Source organism: Thunnus maccoyii, chromosome 16, assembly GCF_910596095.1.
Source record: "Thunnus maccoyii chromosome 16, fThuMac1.1, whole genome shotgun sequence".
In the NCBI taxonomy this organism is placed as follows: domain Eukaryota; kingdom Metazoa; phylum Chordata; class Actinopteri; order Scombriformes; family Scombridae; genus Thunnus; species Thunnus maccoyii.
The window spans coordinates 12,472,115-12,494,979 of NC_056548.1; the positions used below are offsets into that span (position 1 = coordinate 12,472,115).

The 22,865-nt window shown below is 40.3% G+C and overlaps 1 long non-coding RNA gene across 2 annotated transcripts in view; it reads right to left on the reverse strand.

Moving 5' to 3' along the window:
* Positions 1–8,492: 8,492 nt before the first annotated feature.
* The window catches only part of LOC121881191, a 56,936-nt gene continuing 42,563 nt past the window's right edge, over positions 8,493–22,865 (reverse strand). For both annotated transcript variants that reach the window (XR_006091715.1, XR_006091713.1), the window contains exon 5: positions 8,493–8,952. This is a non-coding gene — a long non-coding RNA (uncharacterized LOC121881191). The remainder of the gene's footprint in view (positions 8,953–22,865) is intronic.

Below are 22,865 nucleotides of genomic sequence, written 5' to 3' on the forward strand. Positions count from 1 at the left end.
TTCTTCGTTGATGAAAAAACAGGGTCTTTAGTGGTGAAACAATGGTACTTGGGTACCATATGCTGCATTTAAACGCTGTAAGACAGCTGTGAGGCCTGAGTGTTCCTGGATGTGGGCCAGCTCCCAGAAGAAGCCTTCCACTGGTTGGAAAATGTTTCCAGCAAGAGCAGGAAGAAGCCACTTTTCATGGAGCAACTTCCAGATGCAGGACACAGAGGATGAGATGAGTGCATCTGTGTGTGTTTGTCTGTGTGTGTGTGTGTGTGTGTGTGTGTGTGTGTGTGTGTGTGTGTGTGCGTGTGTGTGTGTGTGCGTGCGTGTGTGTGTTTGGCATGTGTATGTGATTACTGTACCACATTTGTAGTCAAGCACAATCTATGTCGATACCTCTAATGAAGGCAGTACGAAAGGGGAGGTTTTCTACAGATGGACATTATGATTGGTCCACTCTACTCTTTGCTTTGACCACTTCATATTTTATTTCTTTTGGCTGAATGAGACAAATTTGTAAAGTGTTCTGTCTATTTAAATACCAACCTACCATACCTACCTTTTTTTTTGTCAAGAAAGATGCATTTTTATCTTACAAGTAAACTGAAAGAGAATATCTTGAATTGCATTCAGCCACACAGCAGGTGAAAGGTGGATATGCAGCAGCATTGGTTCTGACTTTATTACTTACCCCCATAGAAACTGTCTGTCAATCAAATCATGCTCCTTCACAGACTAGCCCAAGGGTAGAGTGCTAGTGCACCTTCTCAACAATGTTACATTGTTCACTACATATAACATATCTTGCACAGAGAAGCAGAGGATTCAATAAGGAGACCATAAGGTAAGACGATCCCCTTTGTTGAAAAGAATGCTGAAGATTTTATATTGCTGAGGTGAGCTTTTATGTGATGCTCGAACATGGTTATGATGAGGTGAGAAGTTTCCAATAACGGTATTTTGCCTTCAGCGGGGATTAAACTGAATCTATGCCAATGCTGGAATCTCGGATTACAAATCTGGATCCTGCCAAAGGGGGGTTTAACTCATCTTTGTAATTCCAGAATAATCTCCTCACATAATACCTGTTTTGCAGTGATTTTATGTCTTAAACATAAACATGAGATTTTTTTTTTTACCAGACACGTTGCAGAGACTTGCTCGATGTTTTGGGATTTGTGAGAGAACCGTTCGGCTTGTGCGAGATCCTACCTGGTGCCGATAATTCCCCTTATCCTGTTTGGAAGGGATTTGTTTACGTTTGTTAGACAACAAAAGCGAGGGATGAGGTGCTGCTACCACCTATGAACAGGAGGCCTAAGGTCTGAAGATGTTGCAGGTAGACAGAGAACAAGATAGAGGAACAGAGAGAGAAGAAAATGTGTGAAAGAAAGAGAATAAGATATTTTCAAGGGGAAGCAGGTTGGCATCAGATTCACTCCTCAGAGCTTTAATAAAATGAACTCAGTTAGCCCCTACTCATTACTATACTATGAGTATTGACTTTGGCCTAGAGTCATGACCAGATAAAATGGTGTAAGGGCTTGTCCTAAGTGATTACTCCGAATTACAAATCTGTCTGCATGTAACCCAATACAGCCTGTCTGCTGAGCACTTCAATTCACAAAGAACACTTACACACACTGTCCACATTTTTAAACACACACACATAAACACTGACAATTTGAACACCCTAACCGCGGGTGGATATTTTAAAGCATGCATGGGCATGAGGATCACGTACACCTTATGACACAGGAATGAATACATACGGTACACAAACAAACGCAGAGGAGACCGAGGAGAGGGGGTCTATTCATCAGCTAATGATGGCAAGAGCACATGAACAACCCCAGCACACACACACACACACACACACACACACAAATACACACACGCTCTCTCTGCTATCTCACAGTCACACTCAGTCACCCAGTGTTGGTATAGTGTCTGGTCCTGACAGCTGAGTTTTAATTGGCCAGGGTGGTGCAGCATGGGCCGCTGTCATGTGGCTGGCAGTTTGAGGGGTTGTGGGACAGGCCCCACCGTGGGGGCTGTCAAACGGCCCACGGTCTCCACGGGAACCCCCACTGTGGGTGTCCCGCCTCATTTAGGAGTGCACAGACAAAGCGCCAATTAAGAAGGGCTTTAAACAATCAAACAGAGTTCCTCAGGGCCCACAGACACTCCACAGGGCACTAAGAAAGACAGACAGACACATATCCATGCCTGGTAGTACACATGCAGGCACACACACACACACACATGCACGCATGCACATAGACAAAGACTGAATGGTAAAAATAGACTGATCATGACTTGATCTGAAGACATAATTAATGCTTGTTCGCAGGACTGCATGGGTGAACTTGTGTGCAGGCATCCCTCTGAATTAAAGTGGAAATTAAATGTGACTGACAACAACACAACACTGAACCAATACTAAAATGCTCAGAATATAAAACAGAAGTCTCGTATTAGTTATCCGGTGCCGAAGCCCTATATGATTTTTTTCTTTTTGTTGAATAAATTCCTAACTTTGCCAGTTTTCCCTCACAGCTTTCTGCTTACAACTGCAAACAACAACCATAGCCAAACTTAAAAAGGAATCAAAAAGGAACTCGCTGCAATCAAACCCTCCTGCATCTGCCTGTGTTTGTCTGCCTCCAGTCCCACAGAAGGAAGCGCCACTGACTGATATTCCCCACTAAACTGATGAACCTTGCATTTTTAAGAGCAAAGCAGTGTCTTTAATGTATATCTCTGTCACTCCCCTCCTTTTGCCCCATCTTCTACTATGAGCTTCCATATGCCACTTCCATATGGCCCTGCACCCTCTCCTGACAAGCCCATGGCTAAAGCCCATCCATCATTCTAGGGAGTGCACTCACTTGTTATCAGCTCAGGCTGGTGCTGGGGAGTAGGGAACAGAGATGAGAATGGGGCTGGGAATAACAGAATTCAGGCAAATTGCCCGGGTCCCTCCTAGAACTATTTTGTCACAGAACAGAGCATCATTTGGCTGTTGGATATTTTATTTTGGGATGTTTTTTTTTTTTTTCTTCCTCTGGTGATTTGAATGACAGATTTCAGAATATAAGGACGGAGATGGAAATGTGGTTGGTGCTGCTTGAGCGAGGCTCCCAAAACAACTGCTTTCTCCAGCCTCGACGTTGAGGGAGAATAGAACCATAATGCAAGTTGTCCTGGAGGGGGAGATACAGGCATGCAATCGAGCTGGAGCACTGAGAAACACTACACAACATTATGGTGGAAAAAAGAGCAAAGACATGATGTGCACCTCAGTGGAATAAAGACAGCATGTGAAGACTCTTGCAAAAAGTAAATAATGATAATATCAATACTAATAACAATAATAATACAATTACGAACGTAACCATTCAGACCTGTTAAAGTAAGTTTACACAGTACGTCTAAAATGATTTATTATAAAAGGAAATGAACAAGCAGAAATATAGCAATAGAACCAAAGGAATCTGGCAAAATATATCATCTCTCTTATACAGTAGAAAAATAAACACCGTCCTTAAGACCAGATGCTGCTTGGATTCATGATGTTTATCAATGCTAGTATAAACATGGGCCACAGACGGTTTACATTTCTATTAGAGAGCATGTTCTGGGCTCTCTCAGTATTGGAAGAAAAATATATTTTCAAGTACATGTGGGTGGAAATGGAGGACTGTGCTTGTATTATATTTCAATTATAAAAAAAACATTTCTATAAAAGTCATAACAGCATGTACAAGAGCCGGGTATTTTTAAAAAGCACAGAGTCAACGCACTGCATAATTCTATATCTTTACATGCCTGAGTGGTATTTCCTTACATGAGTCAAGTAGGGCTATCAGTCTGCTTGAATAGAGTGAAATCAATTCAGAAAGAAGATAAACAAAATACACCTCAAGAACGATGCCACTGATGGCCGCAGGTGTAATGGCATTCAAACACTGATAGAAATCAGTAAACACTCAGGAGCGTAAAAATGAAAAGCAGCTCTACAGACAAACACAGGAGGTTAAAAAAAAATCCTCCAGTGGTTATCCACCGGTGAAAAACAGCTGCTTTGAAAGAGGAGGAAAAGGTGAAGAAAAAAACCTCCACCTTGAAACAAGGCAAAAGGTGAGGAAGACGATGCTCCTGAAGATAAGAGAGATGACAAGGGCGAGGAAGTGGAGGCATTGTGGCCATTTTGTGGTATCACCGGTGCCAGAAATTCTATCTGGAGGGACATGTAGCCTCCATACGCTTGTATGCCACAGTGGTCACACTAGTAGTCCGCTGGGGAGCAGAGGATGAGTAATTTTAAACCCCATTACCAATCACCATATTTATTTATGAGGCTGGGGCTGGTATGTATTGTTGCCCACACTTCCTTACTTACTTACAATGAGTCCAGAGGACAGATGATCCATGTCTGAGGCTTCCTGGGAGGAAGAGAAGCCTCACTTCCTTGTAGACACTCTGATAGCATGAATTATTGAGAGGGTGTAAGGAAAAGAAGCAACTTAAATGTAATATGTGGCCTTGTTATTGACTCCCACCTTTTGTAACCTTTCAGCTTTAATTAACACTGTGGGATAAAGCGGGGGCTTGGGTTGAGGGTGAGTGCTGGCGCCTGTATGCAGATCTGTGGTAGTGTCGGTGATGGGAAAGGTGTGTGTTTATGTGATTTTTTTTGGGTGGGGGGGGGGGTGTTATAGTGGATTTTTGTGCTCTTGTGTTCATTATAGAAAGTTGTTGTCAGTAAGCAAGCATCTGGGGACATTTGCTTCATATTTCTTGCATTTTGCGATCAACAAGTTTGTGGATTACCTCACATCTTTATGACAGGCAAGGAAGGCACCGATCCAAAACACAAATATCTCAACGCTGCACTTTGCAGTCAGACCAATCAAAAAAAAAAACCACATGCTCATCCTCTTCTGCCGTTAAGGTCAAAAAATCTCCCTGATCAAACACTCTGTGTCTGATTCTGGCCATGTGTCTCGAACAAGTGCTGCCAATATGGCCGCCACTCCTCACGCTCCCCGGGCGGGACGCTGCATCACCGCTGCGCCCCGACGACTTCAAAGACCCCGCTGCGCCGCGTGCAACTGATGGACAGGCGGGGAGGCTGCCCGATGTAAATAAACACTCAGGCATTTTACCATCAAAGGGATTGAGCCATTGTTGTGGTCAGTGTTGTCTCACATGTGTCATGTTGGATGATGTGGCAGGGAGTGTGTTGGTTGTTTTGATGTACAGTGGTGCTTTTTATGACCTCTTAAAGGGTTGTGGGGAAGGGGGCGTATGTTCAACCACAATGCTGAACCTCTATCGATCAAAGTCAAATGTCAAAACAGACAATTGGGTGATATGGTATCAGAGGAGTTTTTTCCTCAAAACACTGGAGAAGGGGTTCACGGACGGATATTTTTTGCACATCAAGGTGTTTCAGTTACGAAACAATGAGTCTTTAATTATGAAGTATTAAAAAAGACCTGATAGAAGAAACAACAGATATATTCAGTTGGATGTCGACTCTAGTAGAGACACTATTGCACAAACACAAAATCCATTCTTATGCATTCAGGCTCTAAAAACAAGGTTTATGTTTCATGCTCTAAGCCTCCAGGCTGTCATTCAAAGGGTTTGTATTGTAAGCATTTTTCTTTTGCCCTCTTCCACTTTTCTTTGTGTGCCACCGGCGACCATCATATTAAAACACCTTTGTTTATGTTTTCTCTCCTGAAACCGCCTCTTCTCCCTTTTGCCCACTTTCTTCAAAAGATGTGTCATCTTTTTACATGATAGGTCTGGACCTGCAGGAAAGCCCTCCCAGTCCAGCTGTTTTGTTCTGAGGGTTAAAGTCTGAGGAGAGAAGTGGGGGGTCAATATGGGGGGAAAGAGGAGGGACGAGGGGGGGAGTCGAGAGCAACGCTCAAAGGGTAAAATGAGCAGAGGGCTTCTTCTCATCCTTGCTCAGACCATGTTAACCACAAAGATGAGTGTGTATGTATGGGAGAGAGACACGCAGAGTGAGAAAGAGAGAATCGGGGTCTGAATATTTCCACCCAGCCCTCACAGCAAAGGCATTTCCATAGCAGGTGGTCTGGCTCAGCCGCCATCTGGAGGCCTCGATGGCCAGATAACCTTAGCTATTTACAAACCCCAAACTTTGTTTAGACAAACCCTGTAAAAGCCATGTGATGGCCAAAAAAAACTTCAGGCTCACTTTTGTTTTTAACCATCAAGACCTGGGAAAAGGGAAAGTCACGCTGAATTTCCCCAAAACCACAAAGAGAATACTTCTGTTGGGAATACATAAATAAATAGTGAATTAGAATACGATTCTGCAATTACGTCTCAGACATTTTGCATACCAGAAATCAATGTCCATAAAGTGGAAATTCATGGGGCTGCATATGAAGTAGTTTCCTATTATATCCTCCAAAAAAGTAAAAATAATCATTTAATTTACATGCTGGGAATACATAAGCGATGCAATTTTGTGGTATGGGAAATTATTTGCCAGAAAGTGTAATGCCTGAGAGAAATTTAACAATGAAAAAATTGCCTAAATTATCTCATTATGTCGACAATTTCACAAAACTGTTTAATTTGCATGTCTTTGTTTTCTTTTTAAAATATTATCTTGCATTAATACAACCAATCTCTCTAAATTTTCAAATTTAACCCTTCAAACCTCCCACCCTTTTTCACAGCATACAGCAGGAGATGAGCTGGTTCAGGAGTTTTGTTGAAAACTAGGTCATTTACATTGGAGATACACCTGAGTTCAACACTCTTTGAATTTTGTTTGAACATCCTTTTCCCCATGCAGCTTCTCAGCTTCTCAGTGATTGGGAGTGTAATACAGGCCGACTGCATTAAAGCCATTTCCGCTAAGTGAAATATGTGTCCCGTCAGTGCGGCTCATTCATTATTTATCCGTTTGCTCACATCTGAAACAAACCTGAAAAAAACAAAGCTGTTTATGGCCCTATGGGTTGGAGGAACACTCGCTGATGTCATCCAGGGGATGTGCTGTGGCTGATTTATTCTGAATGTTATTAACCTTTCCCTCCCCGGAAGGCTCCACTCACCTCCGAGTGAGAGAGAAAGGTAGGGGGGGGGTTGAAAGGGTAAAAGTGTATCAAGGATTGGGTTGCTTCACGTTTGTTCGGGTCAATCTGGGCAAACCTTGTTCCCCTAAGTTCAAAGCAGATAGCATGTGGTTTTTCACTGTCCTGTGAGTAATTATGAATGGTAAAATAAAGTCACTATGATATTGCCATAACTGAGCAAGCGCACTGTGGATGATTTCCAGATGTCCCTACGCACTAATGCATTTGCTACAGCAATAAAAATACTTTCGATTATATTTTCATTTCAAGAATAGCTGGAGCTATCATTGCAACTGGAACAAAAGCACATGAAAAGGCAAAAGAAGATCAGAGGGAGATGATGAGAAGATGGGATTCCAAGAAAATGGCATTATTGATAGAATTTTATATGGGGTGAGAGAAAGGGAAAGATCGGGGGAAGAGATGGACTACGGCTCTCGGTATGCAAGCAGTACAGAATTTATCATCTTGTTGCAGGAGCAAGCAAGGAAATTAAATGATAAGAAAATCAATCGCATACTCCTGGATCCATATAAGTGTTGCTAATGCTTAAAATTCTCAGTAAATGTGCAGAGAATGCAGCATGGAGGGGAACGTAGGAGGGTGAAGTAAGGGGTTGCAAGAGAGGACGTGGGTGGGGGGGGTCGAGGGGCGTGGAAGAGAGGGTCATCAATCACGTCTGGGTGACACACAATGAAATCTGACCGCAGCCCAAGATGTTTTAATACGGCATCCATTAGAGCCCTCAAATAAATTGCAATTTGGAAAACAGAACATAATACCAGCCAAGTTTTCCTCATCCATCTTGCAGTGTGTCATGTAATGTAATTGCGTTGTTAATTTATCCAAGAATTTCCTTGGTACACCATTTCATCCGCATTGGTTAATTTCCCTGTAGAGTATATTTTTTCCCTTTCCCTCAGCCGGCCCTCCCCTCTTCTAGCTGTATAGCTAGCGGGGGCAGAGTAATGTTTCTGCTTAGCATGGCATTAGTCGAAGGGCTAATCAAAGCACTGAAGTCTGTGACACTTTATCAATGCCTGGCTGTGTTGGCTGTGCGCCGGCCGACCTCGCTGTAGTGCAGATCCAATCAGGCCTCCACTGCCTGTCATTATGTCCCAGTGACAGCAGGATCACTCAAAAATGCCTGTGGATTACATCAATATTATTGACAGAGTTTGGAGGCATTTAAAGCTGGACAGCAGCAGCAAATGCATAGCAGAGGACTGACACTTGTGTGTTTGGACCAAAGCTTTACAGCGAGCCTGGGAAAAGACGAGAGTGGGTGAGATGTATGGGCATGACCAGGGTAAATACAAAAATCAATGCACCTTGTAAAATAAAAAAAGAGGAATAAAACAGAAAGATGAAACAAGGATGTGTGATTTACTTTGATGAAAAAGGCAACTTTGCAAACAATAATGCAACGGTTAAAAATTCGCTCTCACCTCAATGTTTTCGTCACTGTTTGAGTGAATAATTCCAACAATAAAGACAATACAAGCACCTGGGTGGTTTAGCTGTCAGCAGTAATGGGCTAAGGACCTCTAATGCAACAATAACACCCTAGAAATTCCTAAAATTGCTAAGCCTGGATGGGGGATTGGCACGTTTTGACATCCTTCTACAGCCGCATGGTGTGATATCCACAGGTGCTGACCCCAGTCTTGGTTAGAGGAACAGCACTGACAGTGCATGGAGTAATAAACCAATACGGGCTCCTGTTGGAGAAGTCATTCGTGGTATATCTGGGAAGGACCAGGGGTGTTTTCTTACCTCCTGTCACCTGACTGAGGATCTTGAGGTGGGTAGGTGAGGTATTGGAATGGCCCTGCGGGGAAAAAGCGGACAGGGTGAATGGGATACTTTCGTCTCTTCCATTGCAGTCCTGAGCGCGTCTTCTCTGCCGTCAGACCCATGAGGGTAGAGAAGAGAGTGAGGAAGAGAGCGAGAAGCCTGACATGATCAAAGGATGACAGGAGAGCTAGAGGAGGAGAGTCGGCCAACAAAAAAGGCTCATTCTAAAGTTCCCTTGTGCAGGGTTCTATACCAGCTGATAGAGAGGGAGAGACATGGACTCCACCCCTCAGCCAGCACTCATTTCTGCCAGTGGACACATCACAGGCAACAAATGAGCCCCTGTTATTTAATTCATCTGTATATTTTACATGCAAGGAATATTCAACATCTGGTTCAAAGTATGCATGCATGTGCCTAGAGGATGATTTCATAGTTCTGTGAGGTCAGGTAATTGTCAAATATGGAATGTAGGTTAATTAAGTATTTTTTGGGTGCCTTCTCTCCATGAAAAATATAAACTTTTGCATTACACTTACAGCAGTTTAGAAGACACCAGTGGTGAAAGAAGTGCTAATTTACTTATTTATTAAGGGAATGCAGTAATGCACAGTGTAAAAATACTGTTACAAGTGAAAGTATTGTATTTAAAATTTAATTTAAGGAAAAGTGTTATCAGAAAAATGTGCTTAGGTTACAAAAGCAAAAGTATAACTTATCGTTAGCAATAATAAAATTAAAATTGATAGTATTAACATATAGTCTACACATCATTTTAATGTTGTAGCTGGTTGATATGAGGCTACTTTTAACTACTTTATATACTGATGGGTAGTTGTATTTATAAAAATGCATTATATTTGATATTAGATATTATTAATATCCCTCTCTATATATTATTAATATCTATATTATTATATTATATATTATTATATTTATTTGTTGGTCATATGTGTGTAAAAATGTGAACCTGCAGAGTAATTTGTAACTAAACTGTCAAATAAATGTAGTAGAATACAAAGCACAATATTTGTCTGAAATGTTGTGGAGTAGAAGTATGAAGTAGCATAAAATAAAAATACTCAAGTACAACTACCTCAAATTGCACTTCAGTACTGTATAGTACGTGAGTACTCTTCGCCACTGGAAGACACTGACTGGATAAATCTGAAAAGGTCTTTATTTGAAGCTGATCTGGTGATGCTACTAATATTCATTTAGCTTAAATTTAGAACCGTTTCGGAGCTCATCACATGGGAATGTAACATTGTTGCTGTGAGTCCAGCTGAGCTGTCTTCTCTGTGTTCTACAAATCTATCATTAAAACTTTAGTGGTTTACAGAGAGGAAGTCTCACAACTTCCAGATAAATCAGTGAAATAAAGACAAAACCCTTTCATGCATGTCCAAAAAGCAGCGGTCCCCCAACCTCACAAACCTCAAAGCCAAGACTGCAGAAAGACATATTTATTTTTATGGTTTTGAGAGGTATAATCTGATGTCATTATGTGGATTTGGCTGAGCTAAATGTCTACATCTGAGTGGAATGGTTATAGTTTTGAAATCAGCACTGAATAAGACGCATATTCTTTTTTTTATTTTTTATTTTATTTTTAACAGGCCTATGTATACGTGAGCGTCTGTAAAGTTTAATTGATAATCATATATTTCAGTTTTTGTATTTGTATTCCGCAAATTTTCTTACAGGATTAGATTTCACACATTTCAGGAGAGCAAAAGCTACTTTCTGAAGGATATGGGTGATCTGGAGGTTTGACAAGAAGCTCTCAGCATTCTCACCAAAAACCAAACGTTTACTGATTCAGAAGATGAAAATAATGTTACAGTTTCTGGATTTGGTTTTCTGTTTTGGCTTGCTAGGGGTGAACATCTCATCTTTCTGTCAATGGACGGGTGTTTTCATGGTCTGACATTAAAACTCACATCGCCTACCCCCGACCCCCAAAACCCACCTCCACACCTTCTCTCTTCTTATTCTTTATAGAAGTAAATGATGTCTCAGGAGGAAGAAGACAAGGAAGAGGCGCTTCCTTACTGAATTCCCACCACCTCACATGAAGCACAGCTATACCATGAAGACATGGGGGGTCCTTGAGATGTGAACTCCGCCTATTTCCTCCCTACAGCCTGTCACGGCCAATGCGGCTGAAGACGACAGGAAGGGCAAACAAGCACTTGTACGTCCGTCACCGTTCTGACAGGTGAAATAAAACGTTGACAGGACTGAAATCTAGCTTGGCCCCCCAGACATGGCCTCCTCAGCTCTTGGTCCAGACCAGGGAAAGGTGAGAAATAAATTAGTAATAGTGCTTTACCTGTCAACAACACAGGTACTCCTGGCTATCGACCCACTAGCGCGTTCACAGAATGCAACTCAAACACATTCACCTATACTAAAAGTTAAAAAAAGGATTCAAAATCATTGTTTGATCCCCAGAAGGGAATAATTAAATTGGATTAGAAGTCAATCAATAGCATTTGTCATTCTGTCATTGGCCATTTGACAAGAATGAAAAAAAAAAAAAACATAATCGTAGCCTCAATCACATTTCAAGACTGCAAGTTTATTTTCATAGTGAATGGAAACCAATCACTGCCTGGAAAGTGGGACAAAAAAATATTCTATAATTTACAAAACTACTGTATGCTTTGGAAAATGTCTTAGCAGAAGTGTAAGTGTGTGTGTTTTTGTAACAGGACACTTCTCAAAGCCAAAACTTAGTTACTGGTATTGCAGTGGTATCTGAAAGAGAACAGTGGTCCTGGTAACTATGGAACGCATTAGTTAGCTGCACAGTGCACTATTCAAAAGACCTACTACCATTTAAACCCAAAACAATTTAGTGCCCTTATCCATAGGAAAATCTTCCAGCTTCAGATGTATCAGATATCAACAAACCTCTGAAATGAGCTCAGGAATTTACCTAATTGAATTTGCAATCAACTAAGGTTTCAGCTCGGTAAGTCTACTTTCATTTATATTCTTTGTGGCACTATGAAACGATGTGATCATCTAAAAATAATACTTCATGACCAAATTCTTTATTTGTTTAAACTCAAAGCCTTTCTACAAAAAAAATTTTTTTTTTTTCCTGAACATCTGGTTTTAAAACCATCAGCTATCAACACTTACTAATTTAAAGATGGAGCTTTCTATAATGCAGCATTCTTGGTACATTTCGTCGGCCTTTTGCAGGATACTCTACAAGCCTCATTTTTAACCATCAGAGTTTCATGACCCCTTAAATCTTTCTGTGGGATTCTACAGGCTGGTAAAATGGTTATGACCTCTTTATCTGTTTTATGGACTCCCTGGCCATTTCAGATGGGCAAAAATCAATGTCATTTTTTTTGACTGAAATCAATCGAATTTACTGGTGGTAATTTGAACATGCAGCACAATAAGGGTACAAAGGAACTGTAGGCTAAAAAACTACAGTCAGGGAGATTTCTAGTCAATAAATACAACGTTTAAACTTAAGATTGAATATGAAGAAAACTGCAAGAATAGTTATTTTAGTTTTAATTCCACAACATAGGCATAGTTTGTGCGTCTTTGATTCCATGTGTTCTAAAAAATAAAATATATTTTAATGCATGACTTGAAAAGGAGAAAGGGAGAGGGTATCTTTTATAAGACAACACAAAGACATCATTGATCATTTTGTTCTGAAAGCCACATCTTGGTAATCCCTCTCTTCCTCTTGCCATCGCTGCACTGTCTAATGATGCACAGATTGACACTGTGGCCCATCCTCCCTTCCTTCCCTCTTCTCTGCCCATCTGTGTGAAAGATCCTAGCGTACAATACTGCTTCTGCATGTTCCCTTAGATGTGCCTCCCAGCCTGGGAGAATAAGGGATTAATGAGATAGATTTATCTTTTCTGGTAATACACCCGCCATTGTTTTCTCCATGCATGTCCTAAATGCATCCCAGAGTGCCTTGGGAAAGGGCTGCATCATTGAGTCCCATAGATCAGTGGCGCAGCATTCTATTCTACATTCCCATTTCCCTTTAAAAAAAAAAAGAGCAAGACACGTATGCATACAGTACACGTACTATTCATTCACCATTTCAGCACTTTAACAAGTATGTTATTCTGAGTTTAGAAATGAATTTTACAAGTATTTGTATGGCTCCAGTGTACTTACAATATTATATCTATATCATAAACAAATAAAAGAACTTGTATTATAGCCAGTTATACAATGAAATAAAAACATGACACTTTTTAAGTGCACACTTAGAGTAGTCTTACATGCTTGGATACATAACCATAATAAAGTATGATATAGTTTTATGTACCAAGTTGATATTTTTATACTCCTATTAATGAGCAACGTATCTTCTCTACTTTCACTTTGTTTAATCACTTAAAATATTTAAATGGCTTCATAAAACCCTTAAACAAGGAAAGACAAAAGAGAAATCAGTTATTAAATGCTCTCCTGATTACCCCTTGGTTCATATCAATACAAACTATGATTGTACAGACTATATACATGAGCACATCAAAGAGCAATCTGAAACAACCTGGAGCTACTCATATACATGGATAGACAATTATAGTGTCCTTAGGAGAGTAGTTAAAAAAGGCTAAGAGTCAATAATGACTTACATGTTCTTATTTGATTTTGTCAGTGCTTTTGCCCTGTCTGGGAAATTGTTTTGCTGCACAGCCTCAAGGATGATGTAAATTAGCCAAGATTTGACATTACTGCCGTGCAGATGAATATGTGAAAGCTCCATCTTAGAGGACAATTACTCCATTGTCAGTGCAGTACCCATTTACACTTAGATTAATTGGTTATAGCAACATTTGAAATGAATTGTTGATGGGAATAAAGATTATCTTTACAAGTATTGTTTCATAAAATGCAATTAAAATATCATACTCATCTTCCAGAAAATGCATGCTTTAGCTGAATTGCATAGTACATCTAAAGAAACACACAAATCCCTGTCAGGGCACATCTCCATAGCATCTGTTTGAATAGTCAGCTGCTAAAAATGAGAGGACACACACTGTAATTATCAGGGCATGAATCACACACACTATCCTCCCATTGCCATGCATTCCTGCCTGGGTGGCAAACCAGAGAAAAATACACAGTGACCCCAGAGACTGGTGGGTGTTCTGCTAACAGGTGAAGACCCAGCTTTCAGCACGCCAGAGATTAAGTTTCAGAAGAAACCTGGGGAGGGTGCAAAAGCATTGATGACTGGTAATGTTCCACATTCAAAATGGATGTGTGCGTGCAAGTGTGTTTTTCTGCAATTGCAACGACCTAGAACAAATCAGGCACACATCTACCCCCAAAGTCCCTGACCTCCCAGCGTGAATGGCAAGTGCTTTGGAAATTTACAGCAGGAATTATTAGCTCATATTTAAATGCAACTTAACAGCCAACTTCCTGAGAATTTCACAGGAGTGAAGTAGTCGCTGGTAGCCATCCCAGTGGCAGCCAGCCTTCCTGATTGAGTGGCAAAGAGTGCCCATAATTAAAATGTAAAACTTGTGAGACTTCACATAGAGACCATAACCTAAAATCTCCACTGTATGCTCATGAAGCATGGCATTTAAAATATCTTCAAACTTTAGCATTCCAGCAGATGTTCAGTGGTGTGAAAATTCTTTTGATTTGTTTTCCCCCTCATTGATATGACTCCCATCCATACCCTTAAGTTGAGAACCATGTTCTTTTCTTATGTTTGAAGGTGAAGAGAGACGACGAGGCTGTACCCGCAGAACCAGCAGCTTCCACAGAAGCAAATGAGTGATCGTTCCGCTGGAAGACTTTAGCCCCTGTGTCACAGTAATGCGCGTGGCTGTCTTAACTTGAAATGGCGAAGCAACTGAAGAGGGTTTCCTCCCTTGAATCCCTCGCTCCTCTCCACACATGCACAGCCATCAGCAGGTTAATTAACTGTGAAAGCTGCTCACTTGAAACCTTAAATCACTCATTCAGCGTTCTGTCACGAGCCGCCAGCTTAACCATGCTGACGAGGGTTCCGCCTTGTTTACCCAACACAGGAGACAGCGGCGTGGAGGTGGGGAGGTGCGAGGATTTAGGTGGTGTGGAGAGGTGCATCAAATTTGGACTGTGTGTATGGAAGGAAAAACGTCAGTGAGTGATCTGAAATCACATGAAGAAATATACCCCTGGGTGTCACTATAAATGTGTTGCTGCTCTTTTTCATATCTCTGCAATTGCAGACTACCATTCTTTGTACTCCGTGAAACATAATCTGTCGATTTAGACTGAACAATAACAGGTGGATTGGATATGAGAGTCTTGGGTATTTTGGAGGTGAACCAATCCCACCCACTCTACTGACATCCTACCCAAGCACATGTACACCCAGACATTTCTTTCTTTGTCTAACATAAATTCTATACCTATATACATGTATAATCTGTATTTATGCCTTCTTTTATCGTCCAAGCCATCCTCTCTGCTGCAGGGCACAAGGGTGAGGAATTCCCAGCATTCCATAGTGAAGGTGGCATGGCCTTTTTGGGTGACATCTGTCTGCCAGGCAGCCAGTCCCAAGCAAAGCTCCTTCACACCCTTCAGGGCTCATATTATTCCTGCCTCCATAGGTCATCCATAATATCCAAATGTGTTTGCTTAGGGAGAACTGTGACGTTTGCCTGTTTTCCCTCATTAGTCAAAAGGCTGCGGTGGGATAGGTCTTTCTTTCAGAGCAAAACCCAACAGAGAGGTTGTGTTCATGTCTGCTCATTTCTCCTTTTAACAGGTTGGACATCTCAGAGGCGCTGGTTCATGTTGTTCTCACTGCAGGGGTATTGACCAATAATGGCACCCTGGGGAGGACTGGACTAATATGTAAGAGCTTTCAACAACAGCAAATATCTGGGACACAGATTTGGATTCATTTTTGTCGTGGCAAAAATCCATTCATTAAAAAAGGATAAGATGAAAAACAAGAAAATGGTGCTTTCCCTTTGACTGCTAAAGTGCTGACAGTATTGACCATAAACAAAATGACCGGCCTCTGTGTGAGAATGCTTTCCTTCTCTCTCTCTGCCCGCCTTCACAATCCTCTGTCCTTCCTTTGAAACATTACCGGTGAATATCACCTCCATAAATCACCTCTCATCCAAATAATCTCATAAACTTTTTTACAGAGTAATTCATGCTCATCAGCATTCTTTGTTTAACATTTATGTTTATTGATAAATGAAGATAGGTTTAAATAATTCAGACCAAACATTAGCTGTGAGTAGGGAGATTAATAATTGATGGGGTGTGTGAAGGGCTGGGGCACTCTGGGAATAGATAATATTAGCTTAATGCAGGGCTGTGTGAACAGGGGAAGTGTAATGGACCCGCCGCCTTTAACTGATGATGGTTATTGTGGCCTGAAAGTTGTTACAAAAGGGGAAAAAAAGGGTCTGAGTTGTGCAGAGGGGGGATGGTTTGTAGTATGGTCATAGATTTGGCTCATAGGAGCTGACAGTGCAAATTGTGGTTTTAATAGCAGGAGGTTTACACATTCTACAGAGAGGCCCTAATGGCCAGGCCTGTGCTTAGCGTAAAGGGAGAAAAATGGCCCTGTGCTATTAAAATGAAACTTGAGAAGGTCCTTGCTCTTAGTTTGGTGTTTTCCTTTTTTCCCAGTCGAACTATGTCTCTCCATCACTCATTTTGATCCCCTCCTGTCCATTTCCTCCTCGGGGTCTCACTTAAGTTTGCCCACACACCCTCAACATAGTGGCTCACAAAGTGATCCAGCGCAATGACCCTGTGTGTGGCAGCGAGGCTCACCTTACACAGAGACTGAGGACACTGAGGGACATGACCAAGTCACTTAAGAGATAGTCGGAGCTAGTGCAGCAGATAAAGTTCTCAGAATAATCTTGGCATTACATTAAATATGAATATATGAGGAGATTAAAACATGAATTGGAAACATTCTCTGACCACCTATAAGGCCATACTTGTATCCCCTGGAGAAGTGCACACTGCTGTATGTACAACAAAGCCATATTATTGAGGCATCATTATTTCTTGTACACAAAAGCAGAAGGCAGCAATGTTAGATATTACCCATATGCTTATGTTAATGGCTGCTCAGCGCCTGCAGGTCAGCCTGCAACAAAAGGGCTTCATTTACTCTCCAAGGGATACTATTCTTGTTGTGCCAGGCTAGTAAAAAAGATGCAGAGGGATAATGTGTATCAAAGGCAGAGGAGGACCCCTTCATTCTATATTGCTATCACAGCAGCATATTAGCATCTAAACAAAGGAAGCAGAATCCCCCGCAGCGCAGCAGTGTTTCAAGTGGTCACTCAGAGCCTTTATTTATTTCTCAATCCGACACATTTTATGCTGAGTAGCAGAATACAGCACACTATTCCCCCCAAAAAAATCCTCTTGTGTCTTCAGCACAAAAGTGTTGAAGTTGCTGCTTCTTCTCTTTTTCTCCCCCCTCATCCCCCCACCCCCCCCCCACCCCCACCCCCACCCCTCTCTGCTCTCTCTCTCCCTCTCTTTTGTTTGACTTTATCACGTAGCTATGACAGCTGTCATCACTCCTCAGCAGGCCTCAGATCTGCATTTCAAGGTTTGCAGGTTCACCGGTTCACCAGGTTCTGCTTGGGCAGACAACACAGGCAACGCGTCTCAAACCCATCTTCTGGTGAATCCTTCTCATAAACAATAGGTTACACATACATGCACAGCAGCAGCCAAAACATGTAACATTTCAGGAACATTAGTGTCACCTTATTTTAAGGCAAAGTACTATGCTATGAGGTTATTATTTATAATACACTGTCTACATTATTTCCTTTGCAGACAATACTATCCTGTTGTTGTAGTAATACTATCTAAAGTTTTTATGTCATTGATAATAATGTATAATTAAATCCATTAATCATGAACATGCAGCACCATTTATTGATGACTGTATTGTTGCAAGACCTTGTGCAAACACAGTAAATTGGAATTAATGGATGTTATATTCAAAACAGTAATAAAACATAATGAAAGTGTATGTATTAAGAGTCACATTTTGAAAGAAATATACAGTATTGCTCATATATACTCTGTCTTAAAAGCTTTGGGCTATGCAGAGGGATGCAATAAAAGTACAAAAAGAGTGGTAAGCCAGAGGCAAAGGGAGGGGAGGAGAACAGAGTGTCTTTAAGGACAGTAAGAGCATCAACTAACAGCATGAGATGAAAGTGACTGTTGGTTGGAGTTGTGGTTAAAATTTTTACCTTCATCAGTCTGCCCCTTTGAAGATTTGATGACTGTTAATGTGTCATACATTAACCCAGTCTCACATCAAAATGTGTAATAGCGATGTTTGTCCACAGCACAAAACGTATTAGTTTCACTATAACGGCCCTAAAATTTTGAGATGTTTTTTTGGCATATTCTTTTTTCTTGGTCTGCATCCACGTCACGTGACTAACAAAAATGGCTGCCATTCCTTTTATTGTCAGTGGAAAATGCAATATCTTAAGCATTAAAATGCGTTTTGATAACATTTCTAGCAAGAAAAGTGCATTTTATTTTCATAATGTCTGTTCATTGAATGTATATAATGTTTATTTTGTTAGTTATTACAAAGGTTTTTTCAGGCTTACTATCATTGTTATGGTGGTTGCTATGGACAACTGGTGCTGATATGTATCAGGCTGCATGGCACGGCTCTAGGAAATTATAGCTTTAAAATTTTTTAGTGTTTTTCCTAGAATTGGAAGTTGTAAATATTGAATTGAGAGTACGCTGGGGAGTTTAAGGAGATTGTTAACACATTTGTGTAATCAGTTATTAATTATCTAATTGTTAAATGGGTGAAAATTAATTTCAACCATATTTTACCCATAGTTGACAGTGCCCCAGTTGTTGACTATACTCACATGATAGCAGAGGTCAAGAGGTCTATATAACAGTTGGTCCCATGTCTGAAGCCCCTTTTGTTGCTGAATTATAAGCCTTCAAACATGCACCAAGGTCAAGATTCAAAGGTCAGTATTTCAAAGCAGGCCATGTACTCTCATATGTTACTCTCCAGGTCGAGATCTTTCCAAAGATGTATTTGGTTTAGCTCTACAACAAATTTTTAATTTTCTCATTTCATGGACAAAAGCCATCTCAGGCCTAGTTTCAGAGGGCACTTTGAAGGCCCTATATATAAAATTAAGCTTTTTCTTTGTTTCTTCTTTTTAGTGAAAATAGTGACCAAAATGAGTTACCTTCAGAGATTACAATACTGCTGACACTCCAGCGCATTAGTACAGGTTTGGAGGAAGACCTGAAGTGCTTGGGTTAGGGTTAGGGTTAGAGTTGGGGTTAGGGCTGAAAAGACCAACCCTTTCTCATTCCCAGGTCGTCAAATACCGGCACATGCATAGGCTACTATTTACACAAACCTGGAGATATTTATTGTATCTATATGATTCTTGGTTTTGGGATTTTATATCCGCATGACATAGCCCATTCAGTCACAATCAGAATCTGTTTTATTAGCCAATGCAAGCATATAGAATATAATATATATAAGAATGTGTCTTGATATTTACTCCCAAAAAATGCAACAAAGAAGAATAAAAATAGACAAAAGGTAATAATAATAATAATAATATTAATAACAACAATAATAATAATATAAACAAAGTAATATTAAAATCAAATTGAAATTTTAAAGTCCATTTACAGAATAGTGATAAAGTTTTGAAACGGGATATAAAACTTGAAATAAAATATTGACTGTACAAAGGAAATATGGACTGTACTATGGACAAAGAAATGAAAGGTATGAAATATATGAAGGTGACAAGAGCAAAAATTAAATGTGACATGTGCATTAATAATTGAATTATGTAACAGTAGAGGTTGAATGCAATGCACAACCTTAAGTCGAGTTTGATGAGATATATGAAAGTGACAAGTGCAGGGATTAAACGAGTCATGTGATGTGAAATGTAAAGTCCAGATTGATAACCCCTTCTTCATCCTGTTTATATGGCCATGGTAAGATTTGATGCAGGCGCACACACACACACACACACACACACACACACACACACACACACACACACACACACACACACACACACAGACAGACATTGGAGTGCTTTATTGGATGACGTGGCTCAATATTAATTGAGGAAGACTCTATGTTTTAAGAAAGAAGATTTCATATTAAATATCCTCAGCCACATATTCTTGGCAATATAAAATGAGCAACTTCACATTTTACAATCACAGGCTATAAAAGACCTTTTCAGAGACGATGCTCTTCCATAGCCTACCGCTATCAAAAACTGACAAAAAACTTTCTCAGAATTCAAGGAGAAATAATTAAAACTGATGGCCTTAACATTAACCTATCATATTGTTGAGGTATCAAGGACACTTTTGTGTTTTTGTGTTGAGAAATGTTAAAGATATCATTAAAAGAAAACCTTAACATGGTGACAGTAAGGAAAATACTTCCTTGGCGGTGGGTCCTCCGGTCAGCTAATCGCAAAGCTTCAAATTCTGGATTTCAAAATCAGTTCATCCCTGGAGGGTTCTAAAATCTATGTTTTTTATTGAAAGATCATCAAAACAGTTACATAAAATAACACAAATAACATAAGAGCTCAGATAACTACACAACACAAAGACAATGATTCAAACAATATGCAACTACGTGGCTTCAGCTATAGCAGCGTCCATAGCAGCCACCATAGAAAGCCTGAAAGAATCTCAGTAATAACTGGAGGATGATTATGAAAATAAAATGCACATCTCTCGCTAGAAATGTTATCAAAGTGAATTTTAATACCGAAACCATCTTAAAATATTGCATTTTCCACTGTGAAGAAAAGGAATGTCAGCTATTTATTTTTTGTTTTTTTTATGTTTTCATAGACAGAAACTTAACAGTCACATGACATGGACACAGGCCAATAGAAAATCTTCTTTATGAAACTAATATGTTAAAGGAATAGTTGGAAAATATACTCGAACTAAAATTGCTCACTTGGTGCATAAGTTCTACCCATATACTTTACATGGAAGTGACAAATTTTAAAATTGTCTGTCTGGGCTTTGGGAAAGTTTTGCAAGTATAAAACCATCATGGACCAAAATTTCATAATACAAAGAGTAATAAATGACCTTATTTGCAGTTTGAGGTGTCCTGTAAACAGTTTTATAGACATCTCATTATAATGGCAGAAACGGGGAAAAAGCTTTTTGGGCCACAGGGGATATTTTTTGCTGTAACACCACGAGTGGCCTCTAGGAAAAAATGGCAGCAAGGCTGAGTGGTGGTGCCGTATCCAGCGCTCTCATGATAAAGACAGGAAGCAGGGGGAAACTGCTAGCCTGGCTCTGTCCTTCTTTTCATAGACCACACTAATGATACCTCTATTCAAACTTTCAGTACTCGCTGCTGACATTTTACGATTGACACCTATTACAAACAAGTGCAGTCAATCATTTTCTCAGAAATGTTTTCAGAGATTTTTTTTTTTCTTTTCTGGGATAAAATTTCAGCGTTGTTGAGAGAGCAATCAGGGGCAGGCAAGATTCCACACTCTTGTTAGAGTTCTGACAGACAGACTTGTTTGCTTTTGACCCTGACTGCTCTCCTCTAATGCTGTCAATGTCAAAATTGAAATGCCCTTTAAGACAACTGTTTGACTGGTCAGCTGGTGACCTGCCTCACAGCTCCGAGATGGACAACATGCTAAGACCATCCCCACAATTTGGCGGATCTAACTTTGACAGCACATTGAAAAGGATCAATAATAACCTGTCAAGAGAAGGCAGCCATTCCCTCTCATTTAGTGATAAAGGTGAGTTTGTGTCTGAGTGACGAGTTGCAAGCAGATGGATGGGAGCGGAGGGGAATAAAAACTTACTGGACACAGATGTTGTTGGAAAATTTCCATTAAATTGGTATAAAAATAAAAGATAAGGAATACATGAATAAATCAAAATACGTCTTCTTTGGTTATATTTCTGTGCTAATTCTGTTGTCCGAGCAAAAGCACAGAATGTCTGATTTATGTCACCATTGTCTTTAGGTTGGTGTATGACCTCTGGGCATGAGGCCTGTGCATATGTAACCAGGCTAATTTACACAATGCTCTGAGCAAGCTTTACTCCATAATTCACAGGCTCGGTTTGTTTGAACCCTCTTTCTCCCCATCAGACAGCACTAGGTCTGCGGCCACGCACAACTTCAACTCCCTGGCTCATCTGGATAGCTGGAGGCCTAGTCGGAGACAGATAATAGACCAAAGGTACAAAGGCACACATATCTCAATACATGCATGAGAGGAAAGTGCAGGGTCGTTATGGTAGTCTGAGATGGCCCCAGTCCCATCACTGTCTCTGATGTGTGTGTACAAGGGTGACATGTCATTGTCCTCATGCTCGGCCTAAAGCGAAGCTCCTTTGTTATCGTCTCTGAATGCATAAACCCTTCTTGTCTGGACCTCAAAACAGAGGACAGGGCAATTACAGACAAAACACCAGGGCTTCTTGAAGTCGTTTTGAAAGAATTTTTTGTTCATTTTTTAAGTTTCTTTTGAAAAGATGTCTCAAAAATGAGTTACATGGCTTCATGGAATAAATGAATCGATGGGTGTTTCACTATATCAGTTATTATTGCTATACGTTTATTACCAATCTATAGAATTAAAACAAAACTGTGATTTTTAGGTAGGATTTAGGTAAACTGAATCTTGGTACAAAACAGCCAACATGAAAAGTGTTTATTTGCGCCCTCCACTACAAATGGGAGAATAATATTGAGAAGATCTTGACATGATATTCCAGACTAAAAGCGAAACTCAAATTTCAGATCATATGTAACACTTTGGCGAGCCTTCAAAACAAACTTCACTGCCGCCAAATCTCAGAAATGTTACCACGGTTCCTCTGTTC